The sequence below is a fragment of the Erithacus rubecula genome (genome assembly GCF_903797595.1).
Source record: "Erithacus rubecula genome assembly, chromosome: 4".
NCBI lineage: Eukaryota > Metazoa > Chordata > Aves > Passeriformes > Muscicapidae > Erithacus > Erithacus rubecula.
This window is the reverse complement of record NC_136686.1, coordinates 42249113-42272501: the sequence shown is the minus strand read 5'-3', so window position 1 is coordinate 42272501 and position 23389 is coordinate 42249113. Positions and strand designations below refer to the sequence as shown.

The following is a 23389-nucleotide window of genomic DNA, read 5'->3' as shown; positions in this document are numbered from 1 at the left end:
AGTGGTGAGAATGGGAAGAGAATGAAACAGCAGTGGGGAAATGAGTTTCTGAAGGACTGGTAAACACTGAAATTGGTGTGGCTCTAAGGAGCCCCAAAGGAAGAACAAATAGATGGACTGAGCACAATAATTTTCTGTTCTTCGGGGATGAGGTAGGCAAAGGAAGGCAAAGCAAAGGAAAAACAAAAAATCAAATTGTTATGTCTGTCTATTATGCCATTATTTCTATTGGAGAAATAGGCAGAGAAAAAAGAGGAGAAACAGGAGGATTTGAACACTGGAGTTGAAATGATGGTCATGGATGTTATAAATAAATGATAAAATTAAAGATTTATACCTAGAAAATGTGAAGGAGAACAGAAGTAATTTGTTGTGAAAAATAAGGGTTTGCATAGTGTAGGAAGAGGAAGATGATGGAGATGATGGTTTTGAGGGACATGGTTTAGTGGTGAATTTGGAAGTGCTAGGTTAATGGTTGAAATTGATCTCAAGGATCTTTTCAACTTAAATGCTTGCATGTTTCTACAAATCAAGGCTGAGGTTAGACTATAGTAAAAGAGAATAGTGAGTGAAAAATAGAGGTGCATGAAACAACAGAATTTGAAAAATCTATTGAAATAAAATGAAGAGTTGTAAGATCTTCATAAGAAATTGCTGTATTAAATAGTTTTGTGGTCTCAGAATACACTCTGCTAAAAGTGGCATCCTGTGATCGAAAGTACCTGGCAGTCTGCTACATAGCATGTCTTAAAATCTTACATGCTATGAGTACTTTCCCATTCCAAACTGAAGAGAAAGCTCCCAATTCTGGAGCTTCTGCTTTGAAGGGGTAATTTGCTGTGAGGGCTGTGAGGGTGTGTATTGTACTGGAACTGGTTTTCATGATGAAGGATAAATCTTTGTAATTTTTCTTGTGGGGTACTGACATCTATCTAGGCATAGTAAAAATGAGAATGTCTCATTTACATGAGAAGTGTGAAATAGGAGGAGTAAAGCAAGGAGAGCAGGACATTTTCATTATCTTCTTTTCATCATTAGCAAGTCAGGGAATGCTAAAAATACAATTAAATACACAGAGAAGGCAATCAGCATGAATTGTAATACTGTCACAGTTTCTTTCAGCATGGATTGGTAGATTTTTTTGGGATGCCTAACACAGTGAAATACCTAAGCAGTACTTCAGTGTAATGATACCTGTAACGCTCTTATTTGTATTTGCTGATGCCAGTAATTTCAAGAAACCACTAGTTTGTCCAGTTTCTAGCTCTTAAATTGTAAACCTCTTCTTATCTTTGTTATTTTCCAAAGAAAGCATACCAGTTTCTATTTGTATTGTTTGGGCTTCTTTTGAAATTCTCTGATAGATGTAAGATTGACTTTATTCTCCAGAGCTTCTAAGCCTTCCATTGAGGAACCCACCATATTACATACAAGTTCTAAAATACCAGGCAAGTATTGTAAACATTTTAACAATATCTTTTTCCACAGAAGCAGTTATTTAAGTGATGTATTACAGTACCAATGGCAATCAGATTGAGACGTTTTTCATTTCAAATTTCTGAATTCAATGAGTAATTTAACTTCATTTCATAATAAAATGCAGAAAGCTAGCTTATTTCTGAGCTAATGATCAAAATTCATGTTCTGGACACAACTATCCAATATGTCACTTATGTTGTGGCATTTACATATGGAATCTGGTTTAGGCAATTGCTCATTTTCTTTAAGGAATCCCAAACATAGCTTGAATAGGGAGAGTGATCCTGTTCCCAAAATTGCCATGTCTCCTAACCTACGTCCAGGAAATATTCTTGCTAAATGACATGAAAGGGGATTCTGTGACAGTATGAAATGTGTAAATTGAGTGATCTACATGTTAGTAGATGTGATTGACATTCATACTGGGCAGAAATCTAATCAACAGAGTCCACAAATATAAGAATTATTCAGCTTGCCCTTTAATGGACTACAAGAGCTGAAAAGGTTCTGATGGACTTCTGACAGAGAATGGGCATCTTACTCTTGCACAGGCATGTGCTGCTATCTCTCCAAATTTAGACACCCATCTGGAGCACACTCCCAACATAGTGAGAAGTGGGAGATATCCACAGTAATGGTAGGTGCAGGATGAACTAGTCTACATGAGCATTCTTTTCCCAGTAAACTTCCTATTTAGAACTGATTAGAGTAAGACCAGAGTAAACTTATGGTAATTGCATGACCTGGGGCATGATTCTCATCTCTGTGAGGTTTATTCCCATTCTAATTGGATTAATTAGTCAGGTGCACAGCATCACATTTTCTGATCTGACTTGTAACTTCCAGCTTAATGCTTGTCAGAGGTTATTGTGACCTATAGTCAATATGGTAATGGTGAAGAATTTGACAAACCAAACTTCTGATTTGATGTATCCCAAAGTAGTGATTAACTGCTGTTATATGATAGCTTTGGTAGCTGTTGAGAAAGGATAGACATACCGGATAGACATACTGGAATTTCTTGGAGATGCATTTGCCAACCCACTGAAATGTATGGGGATGCCTTAGCACAAGGGAAAGCAGTAGACACTGGATGCACTGAAAGGTGATTGCTTTGGTGAGAGACAAACAAAGAAGAACTTCTTCCCAAATTTCTGCTGAAAAAGCCTCTATTCATTCAAGTTTCCAGACTGTATGCCAAATCCTGCTCACTCCAGACAATTTTCCATTAACTTACTTGGGAGGACTCTGAATGGGTACAATGCAGGCGAGTTGATACTTTAGCCCAGATTCAGGTTTTTGTCAATATGTGAGTGTCTCTGTGCTGTCATTTCATCAAGATTTTTTGTTTTGCCAGGAGTAAATAACTATCATTATCTTACTACCCTCTTGAATATATTTTACCAAACCTCAGTAAGAGTTCTTTATTTTAGTGATGATGATATATTTTAGTGATTAAGGAGCAGCCCCAAAATGTCAAGGTTAAGGAATAATTCCATGACTTTCAAGAAACGACAGGTCTGTGTGGTTCACACACCAGTGTCTATGCTGTTTGGCAATGCCAGGGTAATCAAAGATGCTTGTTATTTTGTTTTTCAATACTGCTTTGAAGTTTCACCTCAGTATTGACTTTATCGTTTTCCTTTTGTCCATCTTTTTCTTACGAAACAGTGGCAGTTGTGGTTTTCCTGAGTATGGGAAGAGAAGCACATGGTAGTCAGAGATGGAGAATGCTCAGAGGCTGCTGAAAACAGGGTTGATACACTATTGATGAATGTTGTTTGACTGACAGGAGTGCAGGAAAAAGGACGATGCTGAAAAGTCTGGAAGATATTCAGATCTGTGGGAAGAAGTAAAAACTCTGGGACATGTTTTAATTGACCTGGCAGATACAAATTGTGTGTTGTGCTAGACAAAATTGGTGTATCTATGCATCTCTATGCAGATATAATATAATATATGCACTCCAATAAAAGGGTTCAAGTGAGAATGGACTTGTTTCCTGGTGTAAACATGGTTCAGGTGTGTATGGGGCAAAGAATATTCTACCACCAAAGAATGGGGTAGAAAGCTTTTACATTTGCTCTGTGCTTTCAGAGGTTCACTGTGATTTGAACATGGGGTTAGGAAAACATACTTGCTTCTCATGCTGCACAGGGTTACAGGAGAAACAGTCTGCTGAGAATGCAGACTTCAAATAAAATGCTCAGATAACGCAGCATTTTTTGGAGGTCAAAGAAATGCAGAGTCCTGATTAAATACCCTGCAATATGTTAATACCATGCCATGTATGTTGGAGTTATGCTTGAGTGCTGCAGGGGGAAGCCTGTGTCTGCATCCTGTTTTGGATGGAATATTGTTTGTTGCAGCAAAGCAATTGCCCAGCCCCAATTGTTTTAGCGATGAGCTGATCGATACCCCATTACTGGATGTAACAGTTGCTGCAGGAAGTGCACAGAAAATTTTAATGCATGAATTATGCATGCTGTCCTCATTCTTTAGTCTCAGAGCATAGTGACAGAGATTGTAAAGATGACTGGGGTAGTTTCTTGCATAAAGTGACTGCAGTGAAATGCTTCATATTTTCATGCACACAAGCAGCATTGAGTGGGACGGCCTATTTAAGAAGATATAAATCCCTGAGCTTACAGCACAGAAAGCTTGATTTTAAAGCATTGCAGCCATGTACAGAGCCCGTTTCCGTGCTGCCTAAACCTGCTCTCTACTGAAGGTTGGCTGAGGGATGCTAATGGCTGTGCTCTCTGAGGTCACAGTTTGAAGTCTTTTTTTTTTTTTTTTTTTTTTTTTTTTTTGTAATTTGCTTTCTGCCGCAGGAGAGGATCTGTGAAGTTTATTGGTTTAACTATCCTTGTATTTTTTCAAAGATGTAAACTTGGAATAGTTACTATGAACAAAAGAACAAGAAGGAATTCACCATCTAAGATAAAAAGGTAAAATTTTTTATTTGTGGTTTTGAGTGCAGCAGAGGCATTATGCTGAGACAGGATTATGATGCAGTGTGGTTACATTGACTCAGATACCTGGGCTGGAATGCAGAGTCAGGGTTCTGAGGTGGATATAATTGCAGAGATCCTACTAGTCTGATTATTTTAAAATAGTTGTTTAAATGTTGCTAAGACTGAACACTGTGTTTGAATATTGCAGTTTGTTCAAGAGTGCACATTTCTGATCCATTTTTGTCTGCTATAGGTGACTGTGTTGTGGGGAGGGGCAGGACAGTCACTGAGGTGATCAATATAATAATATGATCTATTTCATTAGAGGTCCTAAATGAATAATGACAATGAAATTTTATTGACTTTTTCCTCTTTCTGTACATTTTCTGTAACATTTGCAAGCTACAGTAAAATGTGTGCCAGGAAAATGCATTCCAGAATCTATTGCTTCTCTGTCCTGTAAATAACAAAGGTGATCATACTGTTATATTTTGGATAAAAATTTAGACTTGCATTGAGTGAATAGACAAGCCTGTCCTTACTGTCCTTCAGAAAACTATGTACTCTTAGAAATTTTACATATAAGTACAGCTATTGTAATTATTTCTATTTCTAATTATGGAATTTGCTGGAAATCTTCACAATTAAAACATTCTACATTTTTGTAATTTGACAATTTTGGATATATTCAGGAAAATTGTCTAACTAATATAGATATACAGTAAAGACACCACCTTTTTAAAGAAGTTAAATTACATTTTTAAATTAAATTATTTACCACAGTAAATGCTGAAAAAATCTGTATCATTTCACTTGTAGATTTTCGTATTCTGGAAAAGGAGAACAAATGCTTTAACTTTTGTGTTCAGTAACTTGAAGTCATACCCATAGTTTCAAAGAGATATATTGTCAGAGAGTATTGAGAAATAGCTAGTTTAATAAACCTGAAAGCTATTTCCTAGTTGATCTCAAAGAACAAGGTATTGCCAATAAGCATTAGAGGCATTCACAACAGGATGCCACCCTTCCTTGGGTAGATGCCTTATTCTTTTGAGTTTACCTTGTAATTTTATATTTGCATTTGCACTGACGGGCCAGATTTGGTCCCTGAGTCCTTATGCCACAATTGCGCGGAAACACATACGGAACCCTCAGTGAACAGCGTGTGTTCGCTTGTTAATTACAGAATAATCAGCTGGAAGAACGCTGATCAGGCAGAGATCAGGCATTGTTAGCGTTGCCCGAGTGGAACCAAGCCATCGTGGATGGGGCTGAGGCAGTTTTGAACCCGCCGCTGTGTGCGGGGGCTCGCCGTGCCGGTGCCGGGGCTCGCCGTGCCGCCGGTGCCGGGGCTCGCCGTGCCGGTCCCGGTGCCAGTGCCGGGGCTCGCCGTGCCGGTGCCGGGGCTCGCCGTGCCGGTGCCGGTGCCGGTGCCGGGGCTCGCCGTGCCGGTGCCGGTGCCGGGGAAGCGGCGGGAGCGGGCGGCAGGGCCCGGCCCCAGCGCGGGATGCTGAGTCACAGCGCGGGGCGGGGCGGGGCCGGCCCGGAGCGGCCGCGGCGGCGAGATCAGCGGCAGGGCAGGGAAAGCGCACCCAGAGGGGTTAAAAACCCCGCCTGGCACAGCCCGGCTCTGGCGTGGGCTGGAGGCGAACGCGGCGGGGACAGCTACACGGGGCTAACGAGGGAGATGCGCGCCATAGCTGGCTGCTCGCAAAGATGCTAGTCAGGCGTCATTTGCCATGGAGGATTTACTCTATTTTCTGTGCTTCTGCCACGAAATATTACCTGAAATGAGCAATTTGCAGATGTAAAAATGAGAATAACTAACAGCAGGAAAAAAAAACTCCTAAATTCATTAATTCAGTTAATTAGGGAATACCTAACTTGAGTTTTAATGGAAACTAAGTAAATTAATGGAAATGTATTTCTGTGAGAGAGAATTTCACGTGTGTGTATTTAAGGATTGCACATTCAAATAGTGAATTTGGAATATATGTGATTTACTGAAGTATGGCTCAGCTGTTGCAGTGCTTTGTTACTATATCCAGATGTATCCGTGAATGAGCATTGCTCGCATTCTTTGTCATAAATAAAAAGCATCACAGCCATAATCACAGTGACTTGGATCTTATAACAACATTCTCATTTTTTTTCACATTGAAGGCGAGGTACTTAAATTACCTGTTTAATGAGAAAACAGATATATCAATTAAAGGTAAAGAACTGGAAATACGAATAGTCTCTAAAAAATAATGGCTGGGTTTCCAATGTGTGTCAGGGCCCATTGAAATTGCCTAGGGACCATGATTATTAGTCGCTGAGATTTTCAGAGGAGTGTACATAAATATTTTAGTCACTGCAGAGCAAACAGCCTGAATAAAAAGAGGAAAGCAAAGGCAGCCCAGTAACTATTTGCTGTTAATATAGGTGATTTGAGGAAGAACAGTTTTTTGTCGTTGATGGTGGTGGTGTTCTGGAGCACAATCTCCTCAGATAACTGGGTAATTATATAATATAAAGTACCAATAAGTAATCCATGGTGCTATACAGAGACGGGTCAAGAAGGGACAATCTTGCAATCATCTTATTAGTAAGGGATTCTGTTAGGGGGAAAAAGCAGCTTAATACAGATGAAAGTATCCATTAATAAAGTGTTGGAATATTGTCTTTCTTGTTCACATTATAAAGCCAAAGATTCAATTACAGTATTCAGTTTTCTCAATTTGCAACTTTGCAAATTTTAACTGACTTGGACTTAATTCTGGAAAATTGTCCTTTGATAAATACATTTGCAGTCAGAGAATTGATGCATGCTACCAAATCTTATTGATTTTGTTCTTGCTCTTGGCTGTAGAGCAGATCCATTCTGTTCAGTTGGTAACTGAAGGGGTGACTGGCAGAAAAATCAGGAGCTTTAAGAGCTGATGCTTAGGCATCATGTGAACTCGAATGAACACAGATCAGCTCTCACTCCCTGTTGCAGTAAAGTAGCATTGTCATACTTCTGAGTTATGGCCTTGTGATAAGTAAAAGGAAAATTTTCTTCTGCTCGATATTGGTTTGCATTTGTTACTATAAAGAGAAAGCATAATTAATGCAAATTAGTAAGAAGAATTAATAACAAGAATTAGTGTATATTAAATTATCATGCAGTTGGTATTGTTTCAAAGGTGGCAAAATACTAGATTAGCTGTAAGGAAATATTTCAGCATGTATCTTTGCAAGCAGGAACATGCTTCTAAATTATTCATAACACATTAAAAAATATTTTTTCCTGTAATTCATTGTATTATAAACTGATATTAGTAATTTATTTATTTTTTCATTTCATCCCATAGTTGAGAAGTAATCACTGAGAATGAGATTGCTTTTGAATGGTTAAATAGGTCTTAAGATACTTAACAATTAGCAATTGCACAAAATAATTTAAAGCACATAACATACAGATACATTACCAGTGCTTATTAACAAAAAATATATCTGTATGTAATACCTGCTTAGTCAACAAATCTGTTCCCTAAGTACTAATTTTTCAGCAGTAACTGAGAATAGGCACATTTTCCCGCTTTTAGCATTTTTCTATGCATAAAATTAAAGGGATTACAGAGCTCAGTTAAACTTCACTTATGGATAGCACCAAAAACTCATTGGACCGAGATGAGCAAAAAGAGAACTGAAACTTCTCTATCATTTACTGAAAATATTGTTCACAGTACAGTAATATTGAAATATATTGGAAATTAGGTCTTCAGTCTCTTAGGAGAAATTGGTATGAGAAGCCTATGTCATAGGATTTCTGCTGGTAGCACTTTTACTGAAAAAAAAAAAAAAAAAAAAAGTTGGCACGCTAAAGATTATTTTATAAAAATAATTACTCACCTGCCTGTTGGGCTGGAGGCTACAAATTCATTGATTAATGTAGGTCAGTGAAATTATTTAGAATTTTTCAGCTGAGATTCTTGAGCTACATTGCATTCTCTATTTTAAAAATGGGTTTAGTATCTGAAAACCTGGTCTGGAAGGGGTACAGTAAAGCATAAAGGACTGGAGGAATAGTATAGCAGAAAATGAAATGGTTGTACACAGCAAAATCTGTTCCTCAAGGTTTGATGTTGGAAGCAGGTGTACTACATAACATAATGGCACCAAAATTTGCCTCGGGAGTTCAAACACAGGCCATTCTTCTGGGTGCTGGAATCTGACTCAACCACAATGTTTATTCTGTCCAGTCCAGCAACCAACCTCCCATCCTGAGTCCTTCTTCAAAGGCATGGCAGCAATGATCTTATTTGTTAGATACGAGGCTGTTCCCACTGCACCCTGTTACAGGATGAAACAGATTACCCTTGGTGATCTTGCTTGTTTGCTTCTGTGTGGAGAAACCCAGCAGACTGTAAAAGTGCTATTGCTGCTCTTGACATCAGATGAATGCCATCAGCTTGACATTTTTGTGTCACAAGATTTCATACTTGTTACTGATCAGAAAGTAATATTAGAAATTAAATACAAAATTCCATTACGTTATCTGATGGAAATAAAAAACTGTGTTATTAAATGTACATATCTAGTTCTGGTAGTGATGTTCACTTTTGCATCCAATCAGACACTTGGGGAAAGTTTAGGTCATATTTCCTCACAGGAAAACACTGACATCTGAAAAGAAAATTAGTCTTTTAATTCATTAGACAGGCAAAATAATGATCTTATATGTTAGACACCATCATCAGAAAGTGCTTAGATATTTCAGGACCTTGTATCCAGCCTGTGACATATTCTAGTTTACGATCTGCAGGGAAGGTTGAACTGATCTTATGGACCAAAATATGTAGACTTTCATGGTAGGGCTGGAACCAGACTCTTCCTAAATTTGCTCTTGATTTAAGTTTCCAGGTCTGGAAGACTGAGCCCCTTTGAAAATGCTCTTAGTGGGGGATGAGTGGGATTTCATAGCTTCAGGGAATGACTGCAGAGTGGGCACAAATTTGGCTTGTCTTTGTCTTCCTCCTGGGGCAGAGCATGCTGTTCCCTTGTGCTCTTTGATGAGAATGTTTCAGGGACAGTCTCAGGGAGAAGTCTCAGCCGGGAAACAGCCAAGGGCTGTGAGCTGGAAACTGGCAGACAGCTTCTCTTGCCAAATAGGACAGAAGTATCAGAAGGATTTCTGCTTTACTTTGTTTTCACTTCTTTTAGAAAATCTGTTTCTTAGAGTAACATAAATTGAGTCCTTTCTGCTATATTAATGTGTAATTTAATGGGAATTAGGCCAGTAGAAGGTCCCATCCATTGCTGCTGCTTCTGCTGTCTTTCAGAAGGATGAGGTTTTAGAATGGAAAAAGGGAAGCCATGCAAGGAAAAGCAAGACCTCCAGATTCCCTCACATCTTATCAGGGTGGTCTGTTTGGAATGACTGGAAGATTATTTAGGTTGAGATTATTTAGGTTGAGGTAGGGTTTGAAGGTCTCATAATGAACAGTTTTCTGTGAATACAGTGGCACCTGTTTGGTCACAGCTTTGCCAACTTCTCATAATATTTTAGGATAGGGTGTTCTCCAACCTAAGTGATTCTATGAATCTAATATCACAAATTAGGAGTACGTGAATTACTGATAGCATTGATTGGTATTGTTGAGGTATTTTGATTTGTCCAGGCAACACAATCATCTCTTCTATGATTATTACATCTTGCATGAATCAGACACTTCAAAACAAAGCTCAATATGAACAGAAATAATAGTATAGAAATGTTAGCCCCTCTGCTTCCCTGCACTGGGATTCATGGGACTCAACATCAACTGGCAGTGGCAGCCTCAGCCCAACACAGTGCTGGTTTCCTACCACAGCTAAGGTTTCAGACAGCCACATTGTCCATGGAGGCTGTAAGCCAAGCCTAGGAGATGTACCTGAACTGGTTATTAATTATGTGTAGCTCAGGATCTTCACATTGGCTGCTACTGCCAACACTGATCTTCTGATCAGTAGCTTCTGATCTCTTGCCTGCAGCAACATCATACTTTGGGAGTTTTGCAGGTTTTTTCATGGAAAGGAAGAAAATTTGGGATGTTAACCCACATAAATATATTATTTTTTACATTAAGACAGAAGGAAATAATGAATTGGCTTTTTAGGGTATTACAACATTTGTGATGGTAATGAAGCATTGTATTGATCACGGCTGCTATTCCAGAAAAAAAATATTAGTTTTCCTATTTACTTGATTCCAAATCTTTGTTTTTACCAGAACTGAACATTGCAGTGCAAATAGGAATGTTCTGCCATTTATCTTTTAGAGCTCCTGACCTGATTTTTCCTTTTTTTCCCCTGATTTGAAGCATCCATTTGAAAAGTACCTGGGGATGGAAAATGGGGCATTTGTTCTGCTAGAGCTGTAGAGAAATACTTGTTAGTTACTAGTCTCCTTAGAGGTTAAAGAATAAGGTGCTATACAAGCCAAAGGTGTCTGAGTTCCAGTGGGGATTTTTCCCCTGTTACACCACCCTAACTAGGGGAGCATTGATGCTTCCCAGCACGCTGTGTCTGCATGGAGTCAATTTAATCTGCTGAGACCGCCTGCTGTAGGCATTGAAACGTGCTCAGCAGAGCCAAGGTACCAGGAGAAAAAACAGTACATCAGTTCCTGCTGAGTTTCTCTCCTTCTTACTTCCTCCTCTTCTCTCAATTCCTCATCTTCGAGCTAGCCTCTCTTTCTGCTCTGCCTCCTCTGCTTTCCTGTTCCAGAACTCATGTAGTGAGAGCACCTCAGACCCCAAAGCACCCCGAGCATCTGTGCTGGGGCCAGGGCACATCATCCTCCCTTTTGACCTTTGAGCATAAGCTCTTCATCCTCTTACTAGGCAGCTTCAACACTCGGGGAAAGCATGTTGCCCCCTCCTCTCTTCCTGTCCTCCTAGCCTGCATAACTGCTTTGAAATCTACAGGCAGCATTCTCATCACAGAAGTTAGACTTTTCTAATTAATAATTTGACACCAATGATGTATGATACTCTCCTGTGTATTTTCTCTTCATGGTTTTAGTAGTAAGAAGCATAGAAAAATCCAGAAAAAGAAATTTATCATTCAGTCTATTTTTAGCATCCCAAGGGTTTCACATGCACTGTATGAAATTGTAGTTTATTGATTAATTTACTAAATAGGCAAGAAGTCTCATCTTGATGGCAGTGCACAAGCAGCTGCAACCCACAACAGAGCTTCAGAATTGAGACAATTTATAAGGAAAACCATATAAATAAAGTTTTTCTAAGGAGGCCTTATGTCATCTCATGGTCCTCGTAAAGCAAGAAAATGTAACAATCTTCTGCACTTGCAATACTCCATTGCTGGAGTTTCTGCCTGCCAAGAGAATGGTACTTTGCCTTTCATGCCCAGGACTTGCCCTAGTTCTGTGAGCAAGGCTTTAGCCATACCTGCAAGTGATGGGGGCAGGATTTTGCCTCAAAAATCGCATCTCACTGCTGATGCAAGGCGCTGAATTCAGCCCTTTCCAGCTGTATTTCAGTTAAATCCTCCAGATTTGCTTGTTTCCTGAACTGGGGCTAACACAGATATCAACAAAGGACACACATGCATTTTACAAAAAGTTTCTGACTCTTACACACTGGAGCACTAAACTCCTGAATTGTACCCATTTAGAGAAAATAATTCTCATATCAGTTTTAGTAATTTTAGTGGCCTTCAGTTTATGTACAGGAAGCACCTACCAGAAGTGCTTGATTCATCAGATATAATTTACTGTATTCCAGTTGTTCATATCTAGTCTGATTACTTCTTTGGTATTGCTGAGAGGAGGAAGCCTGATGCAACATTGCAAGAAGTATAAAACTGGAAGAATTTTGTTGGGGAGTGCAGTAATCTGACTCTTGAAAACAAATGAAATAGCATAGATATAAAACATGTGTCCTTAGCCTTGGGAGCAGATGGGTGAGAGGAGCATGCAGAGTGTGCAGAGGGGAGTGACTGTCACTGTTTCTTGTAATTATTTCATTCAAATCTTGCTCTGTAGTGAGAAAAGCTTCAGAATAAGTGAAAGAAAGTATGTTTAATTTAACACAAACAGTTTAACTGTTTCTTATTGCAACAGAGTGTATAGGTGCAAAATGTTCTTACAAGGCTGAGAAGGTGATGAGACAAATTTGCAGAGGAGCAATCCATTAAAGACTGTCAGGCAGAAAGGTGCCAAGTCTGATGCAGAAAGTTCCAAAATCCCCAAATTCTGTAAGGACAGGCTGTTCTGGGGAAGTGTGGGGCAGCATCCTGGTCAGATTCTCTGGACCCTGCTATGGGCAGGATTGGCAGATTAGATACACCCTGGTGTTAGCCTGCATGTTGCTCTCGGGTGTTACGGTGTGGGTCTGCCAGCGGTGTGGCTGGTGGCCAGATGAGCTGCAGTGTGTGGTACTGTGGAGGTTCTGGGCAGCAGAGCTGTCCATATGCAGGTGATCACAGGCACTGGGATGCTGCCAAAGTCCTCATCACCTTCTGGGTTATGCCACAAGCCAAAACTATAGGCCAAACTCAGGAGGTTACTATTCCTGGTATTGGTGATAGTTTCTTCAGAGGATGTGTACCTTCTGTCACTCACTAGTATTTTACAAAGCAGGATCATCTTTATGATTTTGAGGCTGGCATTTTGGATATTTGTTTGTTTTTAATGTTTGTTTGCTATAATCTTATAGAGTAAGTAATGAAAAATCCTTCTAGACATTGCATGTTCTATAAAATTAAGGCATGTTCACACGAGTCAGATAAAGTAAACCACTCCAAATTGAAATAGACACAGACACACTTGGGTGTGAAAATACTGCTTACATATACTGCAGGAGCTATAGTCAAGCTATAGATCACATACTAAGAAGACAGGAATATTCTCCTCCTCTTCCCCCCAATATCTTATCCTTTTAATGTCTATTTGGGACACATTTAAAAATAAAAAGACTACCTTCATTTTCACCTGGAATCTAGTCATTAATGAGGTAACACTTTAAAGAAGGAGATGCCAAACAGTTGACATCTGTCATAAAATATAGATTTCTCTTGCCTGTTATTTCTGTTCAAAAGATCTGCCTGGGCTACAGCAACCTGAAGTTCATTGGTAACCTGGTAATAATCCAGACTATGAAGATTTTTTTAAATGAACTTTTGTTGAGAAAAAAGAGAACCAATATTTTCCAGAATCTGGTAAAGTACCTTTGCCAAGGACTTCATCCAAGTAAGCATTTAGTAGTATTCAGAAAACTGGTAGTGTTGGTTCTTTTTCTGCCATCATTCCTGCAGATCATCTATACCTATCAAAGACACACAGGGCTAGTTTTATCTCACAGGATATTTTGGGTGAAAGTGGATACAGTTCAGATTTTTTGGGGAGCATATGCATATCCATCTTTTGGGAGCAATGCAAGGCCATTGGGAGGGCTGTACTGGACCAGACCTAGTCCAGCATCCCAGCTTGAACAGTCACTAGCAACAAATGCTTCCCCTGCTTTACCTTCCAGCCTTCAGCTACTCAGAGAATCCCTGATCCAGAGCCAGCTGGTGAGTGTTCAGTAGTCTGTGATTAACCCGTCCACCAGGAATTTGTTTAATCTCTTTTTGAACTGGTTTTTCTCTTCAAATGCTTGGAAAAGCATTCTCATGACACTCTTCTCTGTACTTGTAATATGTTCTTGTTTTCAATCCAATGGGAGTTTAGAAAATTCTGTCAAAACTACCTCAGGCAGGGAAAGTGTGAAGATAAAAGATTTTAAATCCAGAAATGTGTGCTTTTTCAGAGAAACTCCATTCTCTTAACTACCACGGTGTCTTGGATGCTATAATGTGCTTCCTCTTTGTTTCCCACAGTGGAGATAAGTGCTGTGCCTTAGTACTTTCCAAGGTGACTTTTCAGGAGTTTTTCTCTTTTACTGTATCTCTGCTGTGCCTGCAGACACTTCACAGGTGACTTTGTTTCCCTGGTTCTGGCATGCATTTTACCTTGAATTATAGAATGCCTTATACTGTCAGCTATTTTTAATGGAGACTGGAGGAAATGAAGAAGAGAAGCATATGTGTGCTACTCATTTCTATACTTTCCATGTTTGTTTTTTCTCTTAGCCTGAAAGAAGTATGGACAACTGAGCCCTATATAAATATTAGTATTTTGCACTAATGTTTTAAAATTAAATTCTGTTAAAAAGTGAAAGTTATTATGAGAATTAGAAAAAAACCTCCAGACATCTTTTTTTTTTTCCGGAAGTAAAAGGATACATTTAATGCTGTAGTTTCCATTTGTAGTGACCTTCTATGCTTGGTCTGATTTTTGTGCACATCTGAAAACTTTTACTTATATTAAATGAAGTTTCAACCGTAACTTCTGATGAAAGAGGTTGACAGCCGTGGTTCTCAGACCAAATGAGCAAATGGCAAAATGAGACTGGTCACTAGAAGTTGCCAGTTATGAAATGAGACCTGTTGCCTGCCCAGTGGCCTGATCCTGTGAATCCAGTCATTAAATGTAGGTGCCATGTAGTTGTGCAGGGCAATCCTTCCTCCTTCCTGACTGAAGATTTATCTTGGGGAATAAATACAAGGACTGGGCTCTGCTCTTGGTTGCAGTGAAGGACAAACATGCTAAGCTCTTGTTTTACTCAAGTTCATCAAATTTAATGTGAGCATAGCAATGCTTCATTCTTTCCATGTTCATTGAACTTCTTTATTTAGAATAAAATGCTTGGGAAACTCTATTATAGATTTTGTTGCATGCAGAACTGCAGCTTTTGGAGCCTTCATTAGGAGTCTTATGACTTTAATGTAGCACAGATGATAGCTGTGTCCTTGATTTTAATAACTTTCTCCAGCACTGAAAGATGTCAGAACTCTTTCTGTGAATATTCTCTACATCTTTGTCAGTATTTCTTTCTGTCTGGAGCCCAGCTGGCAATGGTTACATATAACCCACTCACTGTACTTAATTATTCAGAGACATTTCAGCAGTAATGTCTGTGCTGGAACAGACCAGATATATATACATCAGTGGCTTATGTGTGTATGTTCATAGAAGCCAAAATAATAATAAATGAATAAATAAAATTTTCATTTATTCATAATAATTTACAAATAATCACTAAGTAAAATATAAGGGGAAGAAGTGATGTCTTTGGAGCAGCAGACTGAGATGAGGGATTTCTGAGATGAATTGCAAGTTTGAAAATGATGGTTAAATTTCAGGGTGTGGTCATTTCACTGATTTGATTCAATTCCTGTCCTCTTATTAATGAATACTGAGTAGTTGGATTTAAAAAGACTTCTGCTTAGTCACTCAATTTTTTTTCAGCCACAGGAAAAATACCCAGTTTTGCAGGTTGCAAACTCAGATGGGCTGTGGAGCCACATCTGTCAGGCAGCTGTGGCCTGTGGTGTGCTCTGTCACTGGAGTGAAAGACTCTGGGAATGCCACCAGGGTCTGGAATAGCCAGAGAACCTGAAAGATGGTGAGGTCAATGCCCTCTTCATTGTCAAACCATATGACATGCTTCTGTATGACTTTGAGTGAATAAAACTAAAATTCGTCTTCAAGCTCTGTTTGTTTGATCTAACATAAAAAATGTAACAAGAAATTCTCAGTAGCTGAGGTTGTGAGTGATGTTGTAGAGTCACAGCCATTTTTTAAAATTAATATCTTAAAAACAAACTCTGTAAGAAAGTGTGAAGTAAATTGATTCATCTAAATCCTTCCCCTGTATACCAGTAAGATTCTCTTATTGGCTCCAACATATTATAAAAGGTAAAAACAATCTAAAAATAGAAGTGGATGAATGTTTTTTCTTTGACAGTTCAGAAACAGCTCAAATTAGGGAACAGCTGGTTAATTTAAAAATTATTCATATTTTGATAGCTTGGGATAAATTAAAACTTTAAGAGTAGCTTTAAGGTTTTTCCTGCTAATTTTTGTAGATAATATTCTTAATATATACAGCATTCATGCAATATAGATCAGTCTACTTAAAATGGACTCAGTTAATTTTTATAAGTTATTTATGATGAGGCTGAGAACTAAATGCTAAGGCTTTATACCATGAGAATTACAATTTTTGCTCTTTTAATTTCTTTTGAGATATTGAGTTAATAGAACTTGGGCTGATTTCATATTCAGCAAGCAATGCTCTTCTTTCTCTCCCCAGAAAGAGTGAATAATGTGATTTATGCACTATGCTTAGACATTATCATCTCCAGCACTTCATTTTAAAACGATGTTAGATTGTAAATTATCTGGATATAATTTTAAAAAAAGTTAAGATATTAACATGAAAATTAAGTATTTTGTCTAAGGGGTCCAACTGAAAAACTTATTTTGTCTTGTTCAAGAAATGGTTAATTGCAAATATTGGGGGTTTTTTAGCCCAAAATTTGCTACTAATAGAAGAAGAAAGCTGTAAATCCCTCATCCCTTAAGTTAACAATCCCTTCTCATAAGCTGTCACTTAACCACTTTGCAGTGGCTGCCTGTGGGCTGAATTAATTTTTTTAATGTGGCATTCTCTAGTACTTTATTAATAATAATTTTATTTTAAAATGTAGAATTAGGAAAGTGTTCTGTTGTTTAACTTCTTTCAAAAATATCTCAATTTTTAAGAGTGTTTTTTTCTTTGGCTTTTTCTTTGGAAGGTTGTTCCAGAATCCCCCTCCTTTGGTGGGTATAGATTTCATTCTTTGAAAAGCCAATTCATTTTTCTAAAGCTGATCCTGGAATTAAATACTTCTCTGAAGAGTTATCTGTGAAGTCTGGTTTCTGGTTTCTAGATGCCATCCTTGTTATAATGTGTTTGTGCACATTAAGTTACCTTGTATCATATGCCCAGGAGTGGAAATTCTCCTGCTTCTCTCTGCTTCTTTTCTTACCACTGCTGTACATTAGATCAGAGACATGTAAAGAAAACGTGCCTAGGCACCCAACCAAGCCTTTCCTTCTGCCTCATTTCTCAAATATAGTATCACTGCCCTCCGGCTTTGCTGTTCTGAGATGCAGTATCCACACAATTTGAATGTGCTCTTACACATGGTTTTAGTGCAGTTTAGGGCAGCATGGCAAGTTTTGTGACTAAGACTTTTAAAGTTATTTTATTGTCCTTCTGTTCCAATTATTCTGTAGATGCAGGGGAGCCTACAAAAGAATTTGTTAGGGACAGCATATCTTTAAAGATTTCACTTAAGAGAAGTTTTAAGGAATCTTTCAGTCCCACTTTTATTTGTCCTGACCAGAAGTAACTCTAAAGTCCTGAAGTCCTTAACATTATATCATTATGAAACTAGCATCTCTTCTTGCCCTTGCATTTCATTCTTACAGCTCTCAGGCCTTGTGAAGTTATTCATTCTAAAGCACAAGCAGGGACAAGTCTGGGTTTTGCTTCTTGCTCTCTTAGTGCAAGGTTGATGAGAGAGCATCTAGTGCATTATTCATGATAATCAGATCAATAAAATGTCTTCAAGACAGTGGGATGTAGATTGTCCAGGTTCACTGGTAGCGTCAGGCATGTACCTATGACGAGTCATGTGTGAGCCTACCTGATGTTACCAGGGCTCTGAAAGGTCATCAAACACATTTAGTGATGAGCAGACAAAAATTCTCTCTGGTGGAACCTGCTCTGTGGTATTTTACTCTGTCACAGTTCTGGAGTCTAGAGCAGATGGCACCATAAAGTGCCCTCTGTCCTCTGAGCCAGAGGAGAATTAAAACCCTGTGGGCTAAAAATTCCTGTCAAGGCTGAACTCTTGTGTCTTAAAGTAGCTCCTGTCTCATTCATTCAGAACTGAGCAAGTTAGGCCAGCTTTTGTGCTGATGATTTGCTTTTTTTTAGGGTTTTGTTGTTGTTGTTTTTGTTTTTTGGTTTTTTACCCTATTTCAATTTGCAGGACCTTTTTCAAACTTTTGAAGGTTTCCGTCCAACATGAATACAATGGTGTTCTTTCCTGGTGTCCAGCCTATTCAAACATTGCTGTAGTTCAGTTATTAAACTCAAGAAGGTCATCCTTTGATTAGACTGGTTGTTCAGTGAGGCTAACCAGTTTCTTACAAAAATCCATATTTTGCTTCTCAGCCTTTTTCAGTATATAAAGCAGTTCCAGATTTATAGAGTTGAATCAGGTGTTGGAGAGGCATAAAATGAGAGTGGGGCAGGAAACCAAACAGCAGGAAACCTCTTGACTGTTTTTCTGTCAAGTTTCTGAATCTGCTCTTCCTCTGAGTCCCTTGGCAGTGAGATAAGCCATCGAGGTTTCTCAGGCTATCAGGACTGCTGGCGTAGCCAATCACAGCAGTAATGCACCGTGCCAAGGCTGCAGTGGTGAACATTGTATTTTGTACAAGCAGATGAAGCCTGTAGAAGGCTAATAAAAAATAAATTTAATTCCTTTTTGTCTTTGAGCTACTTGTTATTAATGTTTACTTAGAATAAAAAGAATATGAGGAGAAGGTGGTCCAAATTGATTTTTTGAATCAGAGAAAAGAATAGCAGAACTAGAGGAACTTAAAGGAGTTATAATGGACATCAGGAAGTCATAAAATACAGATGAATCTTAGTCTAGATTTCAGTCTAAAATAATATCTCAGGAAAAAAAAAGAAAATTAATTTCAGTACTTCAGTGGCATTCAATTCTCTTTAAATAATTTCATTTTGATATTAATTCTAGCAACCGTAAATTGCAGTAGTCAGAAGGGCTTTTTCATGGTAACTTTTATGCCTTATTAAGCATTAATAGAAATATTCATTTATGACATTGAATCAAACTAAGATACTTATCAGATTTAAATAATAAATGGGTGATGAATCAGATCAGAATAGGCAAGTCAGTCTTTTATTTTAACCATCTAGATCTGTTATACTTCAGTGTGTGTATATATACAAGTTCTCACATATATGTATAACACATGCTTGAGTCATTTAAAGACTTTGCCTTCATTTTGTGTCTTTGCAATGAAATGTTTTCTCATTTTAATGGAATGTGCCCAGATTGATTAGACTTTAAGAGCTACACACTTCTCTGAGATGCAGGAACACAATTATTAGGGGTTGAATTATTTTGTTACACAAACCAGGGCAGTTTGCAGAAGTGTTTTTAACTTCATTGGCTAAATTCAGAGGTCATATTTAAAGAAAATCCTCTTTATTTTATTTTAAACCATGGTTAAATTTTTTTAAGACCTCTAAGAGGATTTCTGTAGCAAACCATAGTGTAGAACAAGGTAACAGATTAATCTAGCTTTGAAAGTGCTGCTTAAAAAATCTCCCAGGACCTGCAGGTAAACATTATGATAAGCCAAGCCAGGTTGCCCTACTCAAACAGATTCATAATTAAAACAGACCCATGTGCATTGAGGGTCACAAGCAGAGTATGAATAAAGAAATGGATAGGACAGGAGCAGAGAGAAGTTTGATTCAAAACAAATGAAAACATTAGAGTGCAGCTGCCAGATACTCCATACAGGAGCAGGATGAGGACAAATAAGAGCATTTGGAAACTCCTCCAACCCATCTGTTTTCTGTGAATATTAGTTAGTGCTCAGACATGAAGTATTTAGGCCATTCCTACACCACACATCACAAGTGGGCACAGCAGTTATACCACAGGAAGCTGGCAGTGCAGTGATGCCAGGCCCTGGGCCTGTCTCTATGTGTTCTGAGTGCTTCAGGCTTTTGCAGATCTGCCATGCTTTAGGCTATATCAGTTCCTAGGCTGGAGTCCAGTTGGGGTTGCCTTCCCAAACTGCAGAATCTCAAATAATTGTCTACAAGTAGGTGTTTGGATGAGGGTGTTTTCTTCTCTGATCTCAGGTTACATAATACCTCAGTATATTTTCCCCAAAATTGCAGCCTGGATGGGTTAGAAATTGCTGTAAGAGTTATCTATGCAGATGCTTGATAGTAAAACTTTGTGGAATTTAAAAAAATTGCAGAACTTAAACTAAGTTGTCCAATTGTCCCTGCCCAGTTGACCAAGGGAAGCCAGTTGATGTAATCATTTTGGATTTCAGTAAAGCTTTTGATATTGTCTCTCACAGGATGCTTCTAGCACTCATCTGGATAGATGCATCATGTGGTAGGTGAACAACTGGTTCATGGTTTGAGCACAAAGGGCTTTAGTAAATGGGGTGACATCAGGTTGGTGACTGGTCATTAGTGGCATTCCACAGGGCTCCATTTTAGGGCCAGTGCTCTTCAAAATCTTCATAAATAACTTGGATGTGCAAAGGTATATTAAATAGGGTTGCTGATGACACTACATTGTGAGGACCTGTTGATTTCTTCAGAGGCCCTGCAGAGAGACCTCGACAAATTAGAGGGTGAGACAATCAGCACTGAATGAAGTTTAAAAAAGACAAATGCCAAATTCTGCACCTGGGATGAGGCAGCCCTGGATGTACAGACTGGGGAAGGAGATGCTGAAAAGCAACACCACAGAAAGGGACCTGGGTGTCCTGGTCAAGGGAAAGTTGAATGTGAGTCAGCAGTGCCCTGGCAGCCAGGAGGGTGAGCCCTGTCCTGGCGTGCATCAGGAGCAGCATCACAGCCGGGCAAGGGAGGAGATTGTCCTGCTCTGCTCTGCTCTTTGAATATTTTGTGTAGTTTTGGGAGCCACAGTATAAGAAAAAATAAGCAATTAAGAAGCATCCAGGGGAAAGCTACAAAGATAGTGAAGAGCCTTCAGGGGAAGCCATACAAGAAGTGCCTGAGGTCACTTGGTCTGTTCAGCTTGCAGAGGAGGAGACTGAGGGGAGACCTCACTGCAGTTACAACTTCCTTGTGAGGGGAAGAGGAGCAGCAGACACTGATCTCTGCTCTGTGGTGATGAGTGACAGGACTTGAGGGAATAGTCTGAAGCTGTGTCAGGGGAGGTTTAGGTTAAATATTACAAAAAGATTCTTTACCCAGAGGGTAGTTGAGCACTAGAACAGGCTCCCCAGGGAAGTGGTCCCAGCACCAATCCCTGACAGTGCAAAAAGTGATTGGACAGTGCTCTCAGGCACATGTTGTGACTCTTGGGGATGGCCCTGTGCTGGGCAAGGAGTTGGATTTTGTTTTTAGGGGATCAGTTCAAATCGGGATATTCTGTGGTTCTGTTTTAAAATGATAAGTTAAAGATTCACTTTTTGTTATACATAAATCTATGATATTGTCAAAAACACACAGTAAAGTATGAGATCAGTAAAATTAGAACATGGATGGATTGGAAGCATTAAATATCAAATGGAAGCCTTTCAATAATGGGTGTTTTGAAAATAAATGTCATTGGATTTGCTTTGTCACCTTTGGACATTTAGAGGCTGGAGCACTGCCCTTGAGATAGTATTTATATCATTTGCAGCTTCAAGAAGGAAGAAATTTCTCTGAACCTTTAACGTCAGTTTCTCAAGTCCTTAAGTAAACACGATTAAGCTTTCAAAAATGCTGACAAGATAATTCTATTCAACTCCAAATGGATATGTAGATTCATGATGTTAAAATGCAAGTAATTTTTATTTAAAATACCATATTTGAACTTTTAACCTGCCTTCAAGAACCCAGGTTTACTAAAGGAGGAACTACAGGTTGCTCCGGACACTGGATCACATATGAGCTCTCCTGTTAGGACAGTGCAGACACTCCCAGTTTGCTAGTGCCCAGTCACAGAATCACAGGGTCAAGTAGGCTGGAAAAGAGCTGAGATCATCCAGTGTGACCTAAGACCAAACACCACCATGTTAACTTAACCGTGGCACTGAGTGCCACATCCAATCTTTACTTAAATACCTGCAGGAATGGTGATTCCACCACCTTCTTGCACAATCCACTCCAATGTCTAATCACGCTCTCTGTGAAAAAATTCTTCCTGATGTCTGACCTAAACCTGCCCTGGCACAGTTTAAGACTAAACCCTATTCTGCTGCTGGTTGTTTGGGAGAAGAGCCCAACCCCCACCTCTCCACAGCCTCCTTTCAAGTAGTTGCCAAGAGCAATAAAATCACCCCCAGCCTCCTTTTCTCTAGGCTAAACAGCCCCAGCTCCCCTGGCTGCTCCTTGTAGGACACTCAACTCCTCTGGCCATGCTCCAGCCCCTCAATGTCTTTCCTGTAGTGAGGGGCCCAGAGCTGGACACAGGATTCGAGGTGTGGCCTCACCAGTGCCAAGTACAGGGGACAGTCCCTGCCCTGGTCCTGCTGGCCACACCATTGCTGACACAGGTCAGGTGCCACTGGCCTTCCTGGCCACCTGAGCACACATGACCCATGTTTAGCCCCTGTCAAGCAGCACCTCCAGGCCCTTTTTTCTCAGCAACTTTCTGCCACTCTGCCCCCAGCCTGTAGCGCTGCCTGGGGGTGTTGTCACCCAAGGGCAGGACCTGGCACTTGGTCTTTTTCAGCCTCATGCCATTGGTGTTGGTCCATCAATCCAGCCTGTCCAGGTCCTTTTACAGGGCATTCCTGTCCTCCAGTAGATCAACACACTGACCCAGATTGTTGTTGTCCACAAATTTGCCAGTGGTAGATTCAATCCCTTCACCCAGATCATTAAAAAAAATTATCAATGTTTCCACACACTAATTATCTTCTTAGACAACCCTTCTTAACACAGATATTTTTGCCTCTGGTCTTTTTTTCAAAGTGGAAATAAATTTGTGATTATGTGATAATTAGGGGACTGAAAACCCTTTTTTTTTCTCTTTACAAAAATCTGCGTGGTAAAATGATTGACTTCAGGCAGAATGATAAATGTTGGGTTCTTATGGGCTTTTAGCAGAAGAAATTACTTTCAGTGTCCTGAAAATCCATTTGATTTAGTTCTGGCTTTGAAATTACTTGATTGAACAGTGTTCTTTTCTTCCCCTCCTCCAAAAACCAAAATATGTGTCTTAGAAAATTGTTTTCCATAGACGGCTAATGTTTTTAGAAAATTGTTTTCCATGGAGGACTAATTATTTTGTCAGTATGT

The 23389-nt window shown here is 39.2% G+C and overlaps 1 protein-coding gene across 5 annotated transcripts in view; it reads left to right on the top strand.

Moving 5' to 3' along the window:
* Positions 1 to 23389, top strand: part of CNTN1 (contactin 1) — a 203097-nt gene that overhangs the window by 78002 nt on the left and 101706 nt on the right. Inside the window, exon 1 of one of the 5 annotated variants that reach the window (XM_079303578.1) lies at positions 13943 to 13982. The exons of the other annotated variants lie outside the window; for them this stretch is intronic. The gene's annotated coding sequence lies outside the window, so the exon portion shown is untranslated. Of the gene's footprint in view, positions 1 to 13942; positions 13983 to 23389 lie in introns of those variants that run through there. 5 annotated transcript variants of the gene reach the window in all.